Raw genomic sequence first — 14222 nt, forward strand, 5'->3', positions numbered from 1 at the left:
CTAGCCGATCTCGGCGTTTGCAAAAACTTAAACCCCAGTCGACATAAAAGTTTAGTAGGAGATATATGATGACACGAGGAGGACTTCATAGTAATGTATGTGCAGTAGTGACTGCGAATTTATTGCGTTTCCTTAAAAGTTCATGCGCCAACCTTGGGCTCAACTGTGAGTATCCTGCGAAAATGTGGCTTGTTTTTGCTCAATGAAGTAACACAAAGCGGACGTTTGGCAAACAAAATATGTGTAGGGATCAAAGTGACCGAATTTCAATTGTGTTCCACTGGTACTAGACAGGATTATTGAAAGTGAGCTCAAAGATACAATCGTAAGGTGAGTGGACTAAGTCACGTCTTACTACGTTTGCATACACAGGCACAATATCGGGCATGACGGGAACCAAGAAAAGGGCCCCGGCCTTCCTTCTATGTCGCTCGAGAATGCTTAGAGTATTGTTCATTCGTAAGAAGTCGGACAATCGGAAACGCAAGCAGCGCATTCGGTCACGGCATGATAGCATGAATTGAAGCTAATCAATCGAAACCGAAACTGAGTGGCCAACTAGTTCCCAGAGTGCACTGCGTAGCATTTTTCCACGATAGGGCGCTTCGAATATCGGAAGAAGTGTATTCTGATGTATCCAGAGCATTCGTGGGATAGTCCACCGTGAGCTATCGTACAAACATTTGCGTTGCATTGCATTGCATTGCACAGTGCACTGAGCTACCGTACATGCTTTTTCAGCCCGAGCGACGTATGTCGATAAGGTTTGCAAAAGCCTGTGCTAATGCTGAAAATCGCCCGCAGAATTGAACCGAATGAGTTGCGTATAACAAGTCGGTGATAGCCACTTGTAAATGATCATCTACTTGTATCTGCTGTTTACACCGAGATTACTTACCCTAAACAACCTTCAAACTTAAAAGTCTTTTGAGGCCTGGACTTGGTTCTTATCACAATTACTGGGTAAATGTTTGGTCTAAGGGCCACTGTCGTTTGAACGAGTAGACGACAGTTTAAACAATAAGATGCCCGTTTGAATGTGAAGACGCACTGAATATGTTCTGCAGGTGGTCCGGACAACTTGACAGTTTTGCTGCAGTCATTTCAGAACAAAACAAATAAATCGGACGGCCACAAGTCTGTGAATTCAACCCGTAAGTGCTTCCCGCACAAGCAATTATGTTCTGACGGCGTCTGGTTTTTTTTCACGGCACCTATTCGTGTTCTTTGACGAGCCGGGCAGGAAGAAAACATGGGGAAACTACTTAGACATCTTTCCCGGCTCTTCTGGTGCATCCCCAGTCGTGCCTTTTTGACGAGAAGGCAGATTTTAGTCTGCTTTCTTCCAACGCAACACGAGAATGCCCGTCCCACATAGTGACTTCCACCCACACCCGACCAGATGTGTGCCGAAGCACCACCATTGCGGCGTGACGTAACAGTGTTGAGTTGATGTGTGCATTTGTGTAATAAATGTTTGTATTGTTTATGTCAGTCACTGTATTCATTGGTCTTCTACCTTCTGTGAGAAACTTCCAACTAGCATTCCTACTGCAGGTGGCTGGTGTACCCGGCACAATTGGATGCATCGGCGGATTCTATATTGCCATCGAATGCCCGGCCAACAAGATTCGGTTGACCTATGTGAACCGGCACCATTATCTTTCACTAACACTTGAAGCCATCTGTGACCGCAACAAGCGGTTTCTGGATATAACCCCGGAGCATCCGAGTAAGGTTCACGATGCTAGGGTATTTAGAACTTCCAGCATCGCGGACAAGCTCTCGCAGATCTGCCGCAGGGGCCAGTACCACATCCTGGGTGACACGGCCTACCTTTCGAGGAAGCACCTGATGACTCCTTTCAGGGACTGTGGGTCCCTCACTAAAAAACAGAGGGACTTCAACGTGAAGTTCTCAGGCACACGCGTGCTCATCGAGAACGCGTTTGCTGACCTGAAGAAACGATTCAGGCAGCTGAGGCTCTTAGAGTTCTTTACTGTTGATCATGCAACAAGATTCATTATTGCATGTTGCATCCTCCATAATCTCTGCATTATGGCTGGAGAAGCCGATGTTTTCAGGAGCCAGAGGACGAGGCTAGCAGCGTCCCAGACAATTACTCGCTGGAGGAGTGTGGGCCACTGGCGGCTTCGGATTCTGTTCTCCGCAGACTGGGGAAAGAAAAGAGGGACAGGGTGATTGCCCAAATGGAGCTGAGATAAGCCGCATTTGCCAAAATGAGCCCTGGGTTGGCTTGCTAGAACAGCGTCTTGGCTGAGACTGGGTGAAAGAAAGCACTGCAAAGAAAGGGCGCGAGCATCTTGAGAAGCGGCTTGAGTCCCACCCAGCTCGTGCGCTGGCTTTAACAGTGCTTCCTTTCACCCAGACTCAACTCAGATGTTGTTTCCACCAAGCCGGTCCCGGTGACCACTAGAGCAGTCATGTGTTTACTGCGCACCATTTCCACTGAACTATGCCAAAGCGCTGCCCTTCTACACCATGCAACTTTTCACCAAAATGTGAGGAATTAGGGGCAACATTGCACCAGAACTGAATTTCACTTCATTAATGCGAAAACTAAAGGCATGTTCACACACTTACGACTGACTGAGACAAGACCCGTTTTGAAGCCTCTTGCAACGGCTTACGACCGGCTCCGCAGTAGCGCATCCGGTCGTAAACAGTCACAAGAGGCTTAAAAACTGGTCTTGTCTCAGTCGGTCGTAAGTATGCTAAGGAGCTGTTGCAAGAGGCTAAGGATGCTAAGGAGGTGTTGCTAAGGGGCCGTTGCACAGAAGGAAAAAAGTGAAGGCATTGTTCATTTTTTTTTTTTTTTTTTAGCTGGTCAGGACAACATGCACATTTTAATATATAGCACTGTCAGAACAACCGAATATCCTTTGAAGTACCTTGAACTCTAACCTTTGTTTTAGAACCGCGTTGCAGTGCTCTGGAATGTGGCACCATGGAAACATTTTGTGGCTCTATACTCCGTGGCACTATAGTTGGTGCCAAGTCAAGAACGAAGTTGAAGCTCCTCTCACCTCTTTCCACTTTAATACAGCGAACGCTGGAGAGGAGGCGACCTCCTTTCCACTATTTTCTCCGCTGAATTGGAAAGGGGTGGGAGGAGCTTCCACTTTGTTCTTGACCTGTCACCGACTATAGTTGTGTGCAGTGCAGGCGAAGACAACGACAGGCGAAGAGAGAAAGTGCGAGCTCTTGGAAGGCGGAACGGGAGAGGAGGGCAATGGAGGGCGAGGGGAGAAAGAAAGAGCACTAGGAGAGGAGGATGTTTTTTCTCTTCCTCCCCAGCCCTCCTAGTGCTTGACATTTCTCGCTCGCCTGGCGTTGCCTTCGCCTGTACTGCACGCTACTAGTGAAACGGAGTATAGCACCATACTATGTTTCACCTTCCGGCGGAGTGCAGGGGACACTACTAGCCATCTCAGCCAATCCATTACTGTGATGATATCACATGACTGCGTGCCTTACATGTTGCTGCACCTTTCCCAAACGTTGCACGACACTTGCACCGCATTGTGTCGCTGCGGTCTATCTTGAGGTGAAACGAATTAAAACAAAAGCGGCATATTCAACCTTGCAAATTCAACAAGCATTTTGAAGTATACTCTAGAAAACATTTCCTGCAACGTATGACTTGTTTGCAGTGTAAGCAGTGTCCTTTTTCTTCTGCTAGTTTTTGTAGTTTTTGTGTATCTACTGCGTTGTAGACAATACCGTTCTTTACTGTTCTTTGATAGTAGTGTATTTATTGCACTATGAATGATAACATACTTTGAACTTGGTTTATTTATTGCACTCTTAAGTGACATTAAGCCACTTTCTAGGAGAGTGCATTTATGGTAAAAAATAATCCATAGGCTCTAAGCATCCTAAAAATCAAAACATTACGTTCATACGTGGTCAATTGTTCTATTAAAGTCTACATGAAAAGATTGATTACCATGGAACTATCGCCGACACAAGATGGCACCGTTGCACAAGGACAGGGCTCTGCCATTCTCGTCGGATGGCAACATCTGGTGTAAATTTTTTATGCTGATTTTAATAGAGAAATGGGCCACGCATAAATGTAATGTGTGACTTTTTAGGATGTTTAGAGCCCATGGATTGGGTTATGACCATTAATAGGCTACTTCAGGAAGTAGTTTAGTGCCCTTTTAACAAGACCACATACCCTTAACTGTTCTTGGGTATAAATTACTGTTCTTGAGTATCAATGTTAATAAATGCTTGTCACCTTCTTCCACTGGTCTTCTGTCTAGAGCTTGGGCTGGGCGAGGATCGTTGTAAGAAGCCTCTTCGTTCGGCTCCTTCTTCGCTTGGCACCTCTCTTCCTTTACAGTTTCCCGGTGCGCTCTGCGTGCTTGCCTTGCCTGCTCCAGTTGTGTGATCTCAGCGAAAAATTCTTTCATGTGCTGTAGCCGAATTGAGTTCAGCCGGCCTGGATGGGTGCTTCCGGTGGCTCCTGTCTCGGGAGTTTCCTCGGGAGAGCATGGAGGTATACTTGTGGTTGTGTCGACCGCTGCTCCTGCTGCTGCTGCTGCCCCTGTCTGGCTGCTAGGCGGCACCTTGTAGGTGGCTTCATTACTGTATCTGATCACCTCAGGCTCGATGCGGTCGTCCATCATTCTGATTCAGTCAAGCTCGTCTTCGTATGGGACGTCGACGGGTCCAGCTCCACATCGACCGTTGTGGCATACTGCTTGCCGTTTGCGTTTTTGAATGGTTTTTACACGGGCGTTACACTGGTCCGGTGTTTTAATCGAACCAATTGTGGTCATGAGATCCTCCGATATCCGATCAAATACGGCTTTCTTATATTTTTTTTTTTTTGGGGGGGGGGGGGGGGGGGTCCAATTTCTGCAAAGTAGCTCTCATAGTAGTCCAGGAGCAGCTTTGTCTCGCCACTGGTCCACTCGAAATCTAAAAAGGATCAAACTTGAGCAATCAACTGGCTATTCAATGTTTAGCTTGTACAGACAGCAACAGCATGAGCTGACCCAGTTCATGCTAAGTGAAAGGGGTCAAATGTTTTGCACAAGATGCCTTCAGCCCGCCAAGCTATGAAATGGGTTCTGTGTTTTCAAAGTGTATTTTTCATTGATATTTTTGTTAGGGTATTTTTTTTAGGTTTTAGCGTTTCTTATATTTTTCATGTCTGGGGGAAACTTTCGGCTTATATTGAATAAAATAGGATGACTCACTGACAGTTCATCAGAAGCTGCGTTCTGGCCCAGTACAAAATGAAGCTGTGGACAAAAGCTTTCTTCCAGTGAAACTTTATTTCTTTGTTTCACATTTAAAGGCCCTTTTTTGCTTTTTTGCGGTCTTTCCTGATTTTGAGAAAACCGACTTGTAGGTTTAATTTCTGTCCTTATTAGTATTTACTAAAACATGAGACCCTAGCTATGAAACTGATTGCCATAAGGGAAATAAACAATGTTTTATATTGCAACAATTGAAAATGTGGCAATCCATTTCCATCTTGTTTGCGGGCCTCCCTGCACGGCTTCTCTGCCGCCCTGGCTGATGCGCTGCCGGGCCAACACGGCTTGCCCCGCACCCTATATTTGTCGGGGAATAGGCGGTCACTTCCTATTTTGTATTTGTATCTGTGTTCCCTCACAAGCTCCATCATCTCTCAATTCGTCAGAGTTTTAAAAAATGGGACCTAAAATTTGCTGTCCATCAAACAATTTATAACTGTTTCTTTTTTCTTTCAGAAACTTGCAGATATGCTAACAAAAAGTGAAGGGTTGTTGCAGCTCGGAGATAATACATCTCTGTTTAATGCAAAGTAAGGAGATAGAATAAAGGAATGCCTTGGAGGGTTCGGCAGCCATGACAATATTGATGAATTTTTTCAACAGGCGTGAACAGTTTCGAAATTCAAACAAATTGTTGAGCTGGGTTTCCACACCCTTCGCGTTTTAAAAAAAGCCTATCTTTAGATAAAGTGACAGGCCTCACAAGAAAAGTGGGTTTTTTAAATTTTGAGTTAGAATATGGTTATTAGTTTTCTTCCAACATAATCTCAGAGTATTAACATGCTGAACGTTTACCTCGGATACGTTATTGAAAAAAAAAGAAATAAAAGAAGAATGTGGTTGAAATCAGTGTTGCCGAATGGGCACCCCCATTCCACTCCAATTCCATTCCGGGGAATTAGAGTTTTCGATAATTCAATTCCTTTCAATTCCTAGGAATGGAGACACTGAGCCCATTCTCACTCCTGGAATGGCTAAATCGTTCTATTCCACTCCTTTAATTCCTAAACGTAAAAATTGGCACTTGACAGCTACATTTTGTTGCCGGCATAAGCAGCATAAAGCTGACATTATCAAATGCAGAGACAGTTGCAAAAAAAAAAAGAAAGAAAAGAAAAGAAAAAAAAAGCTAAATTCCTAAAAAAAGCACTGATTTTTACTAAGCGGACCGCTGGTGGCAGAAAGTGTTTATTTACAATGTACTGCAAACATCGAGAAAGCCCCTTGATATGTCAATGCTTGTTTAAGACATCGGTCTCGCGACCACGTCGCTCACAACAAACAGCAAAACTTAAATCCACTCATTGTCTTTTCTTTTTTTAACTTTTTTTTGCATTTGACTTTTAAGAAATACGCGGCCAGCGTGTTTGTTTGATAAGACAATAAAATATATCCAGTTCGTGCGTGGCACAAAAATAAGCTATATTACTGAATTCTTCAAATACAGCAACAGGGCTAGTACACTGCTGGAAGCGACTCCATGCACAGCGGCAGAACACATCCTCTGACAAAATGCAACCTCTGCGGCGCAGCACGAGGGACCGTACACTGTTAGCAAAAATAACACGCCCAGACGTGTAAACCGTTGTCCCATAGCGGACACGTCGAAACGTGTTCGTTTTACACGAGGCCATCTGTGTTTTTTGTCTACAGATGAGTTGCTGTGTAAACTTAACACGCTACACCGTGTCTGCCTTCCGCAAAACCGTTTCGAGCGTGTTCCTTATGAAACATGGCGGCCAGCGGCCGAGAACAGGCGAGAGACGAGCCCAGCGAGCCGCGCGCCTTTCAGCCGAATTGAAAGCACACAGGGCGCGTTAGTTCTCGTTCGATGTCTCTTATACACAGTAAAGTCTCCAAGCGGCGGACGTAGCTACTCGCAAAGGTACGTACGTGTGTTGTCGGCGGTCGGCGGCGTCAATAGCTTCAACGAGCCGCTAGACAAAAAAAAAAAAAAACAAAGAAAAAAACGAATGCCGAATTCACATGGATAAATAACTTGAGCAAACTATTTAGAATCGGGCGGTAACTTGCGCCACCTATCGAGATTTCTAGCAGCCTGTTTTTTTAAAAAAAGACGAGTCTGTTAACACTGTGAACGACCACGGCCACACAGCAACCCTACATTCAACGCAGGCAACACAACACACAACTATACGGCACCGACATATACACAAACACAACAACCGACACAACGCCCGACACTTCCTACTCGATATCCATTTCTCCCCGCGGCGCATATAAGCTTGACATGTGCGGGTGAGCTCCTTGGTCACTGACCATTACAGATTTATAGAAGAATACACAAAACACGGCGCAATGGACAGCCGTCTGTTAGAACTGTTTGCATTTAAAAAGTATGGAGGCAAAATCTATAATGTTAGTCCGTTGCAATAAATAATGATATGTTAACAATAATTCTTAAACCGGTCATGCAAAAGTTCAAATTTTTGTTATTTTCTTGCTTGACCAGTGTTATGAGCAGTCCGACTAGCATGAATCAGATAGAAAAACAAATTATTGGGATTTTGTCATTACGTATACAATAATAAATGAAAATGATCCTTGCGCAAAGCATTTTTTATATATTTTTGTGAAGGACATCCGGACATCCGCCCAACACTTCACTTCCGCTAATTGCAGCAGTTGCAGTACGGGAGCAGACGCCTTCACTTTTGGGGCGTTTTGATGCAGTTTGTTGTCGTATGTCGTGTCGGTGTCGAGAAGGGCGGTGGGGCTTGGGAGTTTGTGACCGGTGTTATTCGTGAACACTGGTGTGGGGCGCTGATGCGTCTTTTTTTTATACTGCCACCACCCCGAACTTTGAAGATACACGGGCCCGTAGCAGTGCATTATGCTGAATCGCGAGCTCCTTCTCTGTTGACATCGCTTTCCTGGTACCACTCGTGGATCCTGCAAGCGTTTAAACAGTGCGCACCGTCTCGCCTACATCCCCGGTGACGTACTCGACCTGTTGAAACTTATTGCTTCGGTCATTTTAGAGTGCGCAAGGCAGTTATCTCGTTGGTCTGGTTTCGGTTATAGAAGCAAGGCAAAACGCTCGTAGTTCCCGCCCTCGTACACGTTGGACATCTTCCACACTTTGACACCGGATAACTGAATGAACGAGGATTTACATTCACTTCCGAGGTTACTCTCGCCGCTTCCTCACCGTTCAGCAGCAGGATGAGCTGGCGACAAGCCGCGGATGAAAGGCTTGAGCATCAACAGCCCAAGCGCACTCGGTGCCGATGCGGGCGACGCGGGTTTCTGTCAACCGGGAGGCCAGCACAAACCGTGACCGTTCCAGCTCTTCGTCATGACACGGTGTTGCAGAGAGCAGGGTAAAATACAGCTACACGGATCACCGAAGCAAACGACTGCTATCTTAAATCTTGGCTTGTGATTGCGCCTTTGTAGTAGATCATGTTATTCGTTTTGCTGGAGAGACGCAAACGACGGGCATAACAAAATCGCTTGCATATTCCGCATATCTCACAAAAGCATTTACCCTGTCACCTTGCGAAAAGCGCGAAACACGGAGTCCGCACCGTCCTAAGCTTCCCGTTTTTTACCTGCTTTAGAGCAGTTTGTACCTGCTAGTAGATATGCCTACTGAAACTGAAACAGGGCAGTGCCAGAGAGAAAGAGACAAAGTTTAGAAAGCTTGCTCGCTCTCTAATTTCTCAACTCTCAAGTGATTGTACCATAATAAATGCACCAACGCGTCTTCCAAAATAAAGAAAGAGCACTACGTTCACAACATAAAAAATGGTCTCAGTACATGCATCTGTGGGCAGGTAGGAAACCTTGCCCTTATTTATTCACGCCGCATGATTGCCGCAACAAACTCGTTGCAGGACTGAATCATACTCGAGCGGTGTGCGTCGCTATGCAAACGCAGTCCAACACGAAGCATAAAAAACGGCAGATTTAAGACAACAATCCGGAGTCCATTATTCAATTAAAACAACGTAATTTTGTTGAAAACGCCCGCTGCTTCTTACTCACGGTATGTGTCGGGATACTTCCACAGTTTGAAACGGAACGAGGGAAGATTTACTTTTAAAAACGCTCGCTGCGTCCTCCCGGACCAGCTGGACCGGATCAGCTGACGACGACGGGACTGTACCCGTTGAACCCCCACCACGCAACAAACAATTTGCGCTCCGTGTTAAAAGCGTGGTTCAAACAGACCCGGAATACAAAGCACCGCACCACACACGACGAATGTTTCAGCTCTTTTTCGCATCGCCGGGTTGCACCAAACAGAACGAGATCGCCGAAGTCAACGCCGCGCTGTCGTGAACCTTGGCTTGTGGTTGCGAACTCGTGGACCCTGTGACTCCCTTCGCTTTCAAAGCACACACGACGATTACGAATGCTACTTTCCGTCTTCCAGGAACATCACAGGGGCACTTCTCCGGTCACGTCTTCACTATGTGCTCGCAAACTCCGAAGCTCTATGCGAAGCTTCTCGCGTCCCGTCAAACCAAAACAGTAGCGGCGCCATGCGTACTTGCCAGATTTTCTCCGGTCAAACAAAAACAACGAAAGCCAACCGGCGCTTCCTTCCAGCGTACATCGGCGTTGCGCTTGCGCCGTGGCCAGATCGCCAGATCGCTTGCAGTTGAAGGTTGAAGCAAAAACGAAACCAACTGCTATGTCACGTGTTCACATCGGGGACACGCTTTTTATATCCATTTTAACTGTTTGGAACGAATAATTAGACCCATAACTTTATTTGTGGTGTCTAAGAAACTGTTATCAGGACCCCTAAACTAAATACAAACATGGGCGACATGAAGCAAGCCGCATTGCCATCGACCAGAAGATGGCGGCGAGCCCGGTAAGCGTGGGTTTCGCCAACGTCCTGCGACATGGCGCAATTGCTTTTGGTGCGTATCTGTCTCCGAGACATGTTTCTTTCCGCGGCATTTGTCTCGACGGTCCTTTTTAAGTGTGTCCCCAAGCATTCCGGTGCTTCGATAGCCGGCAATGCCGCGGTCGTCGCCGGGGGCGATGCGTGTTTTCGAGGTCGGCTACACGGTTACGCGTGTATGACCGAACCAAAACACGTTTTTTACAACCTCGCATGATTTCTGAACGAATTATCCGTTACTCATCGTGTAAATTTATGGTAATTTGTGTAAATGGCGTGTTTTTCACCCCAAATATTCGCCAAATACACGGGACTTGCTAACAGTGTATAGGCCATGTCATGAAACCTGTTTTAGAACGCATAAGTTCACGCTTGCTTTACGAATCTCGATATTTCTTATCATATTCAATTCAATCTTTGGCTGGTTCGCCTGCCCTTTTCCACCCTTTGCATACTCATTCTCGTGTTTCGATCCTCTTCAGACGGCGAATAAAGCTCGATGATATACGCCGACTTCACCGTGTACAGTTTCGTTGCACAACTTTCAGCGAGTAGCTTGTTTATTTTCTTCGCGACTAATGTAGAAAATTGTCTTCTACGATGCCATGACTCGATCTGTATTTATCTTGTCTTCTCGTCCGAATTGTGATGTTCCTCTTCGCGCTGATCGAGTGGCGGGTTCAGGCAGCAGACGGTACCAACCGATTCATTCTTCTACCTCGGTGTGGGTTGTTCGCGTAGTGGCGACGGGTCAGGAAGTCGGCTTTGACAAAGCTCTTCACATCTAGATACAATTAACGGGGTAATACCGCACCGCTCGAATTGACATTCCCCGTGTTTCCTCATTAACACCGTCCAACTGACTTCTCACCGCCTCAAACAAGGAGCACGAATACAGATCGGACAGCCGAGACGCGCGGAAGCCAAAACTTCAGTGGCATCTAGCACCCAGCTCTCCTCAGTTGCCCTCACAGCAACGGTCGCACCTCGTCTGGCGCGGGACGGTCTTTCTGCAGGTCTAGTCAGTTCGGTCACACCAAGAGCGGCGACGATAGTGTACTTCACCTTACGATGGACCTCAACAGACAGCACGAGAGCCATCGAAACCAATCCAGTGCTTTCTGAGTGCTGCGTCACCCTGCAGTGCCGCTCACGGTACTGGATTGCCTATGGTGACTTGTAGCGTCCGCAGCGGTCCATCGCAAGGTGAAACAAAGTATGCAGAGACTAAAGTCAAGGGAAATGAGCGGGAATCCGCTAGCTTGCTTGTAACCCCAACCCACTAAAACATAAAACACAGAAAACAAGCATCGGAACAAAGACCAAGTAATAGGCGGACATACAATACAAATGCAGTACAAAAAAACAAGCATCGGAGCAAAGCGGAAGAGGAGAAGAGGGAAGTGAATCTCGCTTTGTTTTAATGCGGAAGCAAACCCGAATTTCGCACTTCAAAGGAGTGCGCACGAATGAACGTGGAAGGCAGCAGGGTTGGCTGCCTGCTAAACAACGCGCCTCGAATTATAAGAAAAATATACCTGATCATCTTTGGACGGCGCCCAAGTCAACGAGTTATCAGAGCTCTGCGAGTTTTGATTAGCTTCCGCTCCCAGATCACAGTCTGTGCGCGCGCGTGCATTCTACAAACCGCAGTAACAACAAAAAAAGCATGACAAGAAGTACGATGAGGAGTTGCGCATGGCGGTTTCTTTCTTTGCCGCTGCCTTTTCTTTTGCTTGGTGCTTGGTTTCTTGTTTCGCTCTCGTGTAACGCCATCGAAGCCCGATGCCTGCGCGTCCGTGAAAGGCGCCACGTTACCCCCCTTTCCCCCTTTGCTCTTTGCTTTGACGCTTTGTTTTGTATTGCATTTTGTTGGCGTATAAGTCTGTTAGGGCTCCTCGCGGGCTAGCAGTTTCCCGCTCATTTTATTTCTGAGCAACTGACTCACTGACTGGCTCGGTTTAGATAACCGTAAACACTAAAAAAAAAAAAAAAAAAAAAATGAAGAACCGTGTTTATTCCATTCCCATTCCATTCCGGGCAAAAGGCACCTAACTCCATCCCCATTCCATTCTTCTCAACGTTACCACCCATTCCATTCCCATTCCATTCCGGGGTCGTGAAAATGCGGAATGATTCCGGATTCATTCCAACCCTGGGGGGCAACTCCGCAACACTGGTTGAGATGCAGACTTACAGGGACCTGTCTTGTTTTTTTTTTAGGCTGCTGGACGGCGTGGTTTTTTTCCTCTGATGCTCCTTCCAAAGGAGAATGCTGCTGACCTGTAAATTTATCCAGACCATTGTTCAATTCACCATTGTTTTATAATGGTCTAATGAAAAAATCCCCCGTTAATATCTCGAAAAGAAAAAAAATCAGTGGAGACTGCACACGCTATATTGTCAGTGTTTGTGTCAAGCAACGTACCGCCCTGGTTTCGAACATCTGGGGAGGAAAATGTAGCACCATCTGAAAAGTGTATGAGACAACTAGCCTTATTAATTCGATGAATGGGAGTCGCAATGAGCACAAAAGCACAGTAAACACAGGAAGACAAGTGGAGCACATATTGCTTTAGCCTGAATGACACCGGAATAAATAAATTTGAGATAGATCATTAATTCGTAGCACAAGCCGGGTACAGTGTTTTAAAACGCGCGAAGCCGTGACGCTGATTAGTTTTAATGTTATCAAATAAAACTGTGCGCGCACGGGCACAAAAAAAAAAAAAAATCCTGCAGCTTTGCGCGCGTTAATTAAATTTCTTAGTGGTCGATCTTGGGTTGGTAGAAAAATTACAGCCTAATTTAAAGGGGCACTGACACATCAAAATCATATTTTTTTTTATTATCCGAAACGATTGAAAACGATGCCGGGACATTACCCTCAAAATTTGAAATTTGGGAATTCAGTATTTGTGAAGTAAAAAAACAATTTCCAAATGCCAAATTCGAAGTTCCCGCGCGATCGGCGCCGGTGCCTTGACGTCAAAAATCGCGGAGACCTGAGAGTCGACTTTCTTTCACCACTCCCTGCTGTTGCCATGGCGACCCAAAGCGAGGAGGAAAGGAGCGGGCGGCGGCGTTCCGGCGGTTCGGTTTTGAGCGGTGTCGCCTGTTTTCCGTTGGAGGATACAAATCCAGGAGACGGCACCACAACGAACTCCCGATTTTTGGTATTTCAAAAAGAAGGGCCGTAGTGCGTTCGCAATTGCGTTAAAAAACATGTTTTACGATTGCCGTTATTAAATGTTATAGAGATGTCGCCTACAAAGCTTCTAAATTTCCTGATTTTTGACGTCACCGATCAAAAGAAGAGAGGAGGCGGGAGGCGGGAAAATCAAACGCCAAAAATAAAAAGGCGCGCGCGCGCGCGGGAAAATTTTTTTTCGCGATGCGGTTTTTTTTGCGTGTCTATGACTGCAACTTGCATCGTTTTAGACAATAAAAATAAATACGACCTTTGGGGTGTCAGTGCCCCTTTAAGGTGACATGGTAACCGAGGATTTGGGGGACAATGGGACGGACAGCAGAAAGTTATAATAGAGTTTCGGTTATGAGCAGGGGTTTTCTACTAAAGCCGTTTAAAACGCATGCAGAAATAAGGAATAACTTACCAAGAGCAAATCCAGTTGCCTCGCGTCCAAGAAAGGACAGCAACAGTTACCGGACCGCCGGATCCGACAGTTGTTGCGCCATGGGATCTCCAGCGCTTGCTATGATCGCATCAGTTTCTTCCGCCATTTTTTCAAACGATAGGGAGGACGTGGGGACTGCGACTGCTGCGACGGCCGGTAGGGGGTTGGCACGCGTGTAGAGGGAGGCTCCCGGGAAGACAGGTCTTGCGTTTCCGGTGTACGCTCGGGGCGCTGCCAAAACGCGAGTGCATCTGCTTTGGCAGATTCGGAGCGTGTCCCGTGGAGCGGTTTTCCTTCTCCCTCGCGGATTTTGGAAACCGATCCGAATGTACCAGTGGAATTCACCAGAAGTAATCTCTGTGAGTGAGCCAACTTCCCGTTGTGGCGCTGCTCTTACTAACATGT

General features: G+C 46.3%; 1 pseudogene; it reads right to left on the reverse strand.

Annotated features, from left to right (window-relative positions):
• Positions 1 to 1991: 1991 nt before the first annotated feature.
• Positions 1992 to 13923, reverse strand: LOC120845881 (annotated as a pseudogene).
• Positions 13924 to 14222: the final 299 nt, after the last annotated feature.

Source organism: Ixodes scapularis, unplaced genomic scaffold (genome assembly GCF_016920785.2).
Source record: "Ixodes scapularis isolate PalLabHiFi unplaced genomic scaffold, ASM1692078v2 PGA_scaffold2__306_contigs__length_199485367, whole genome shotgun sequence".
NCBI classification, from domain to species: domain Eukaryota; kingdom Metazoa; phylum Arthropoda; class Arachnida; order Ixodida; family Ixodidae; genus Ixodes; species Ixodes scapularis.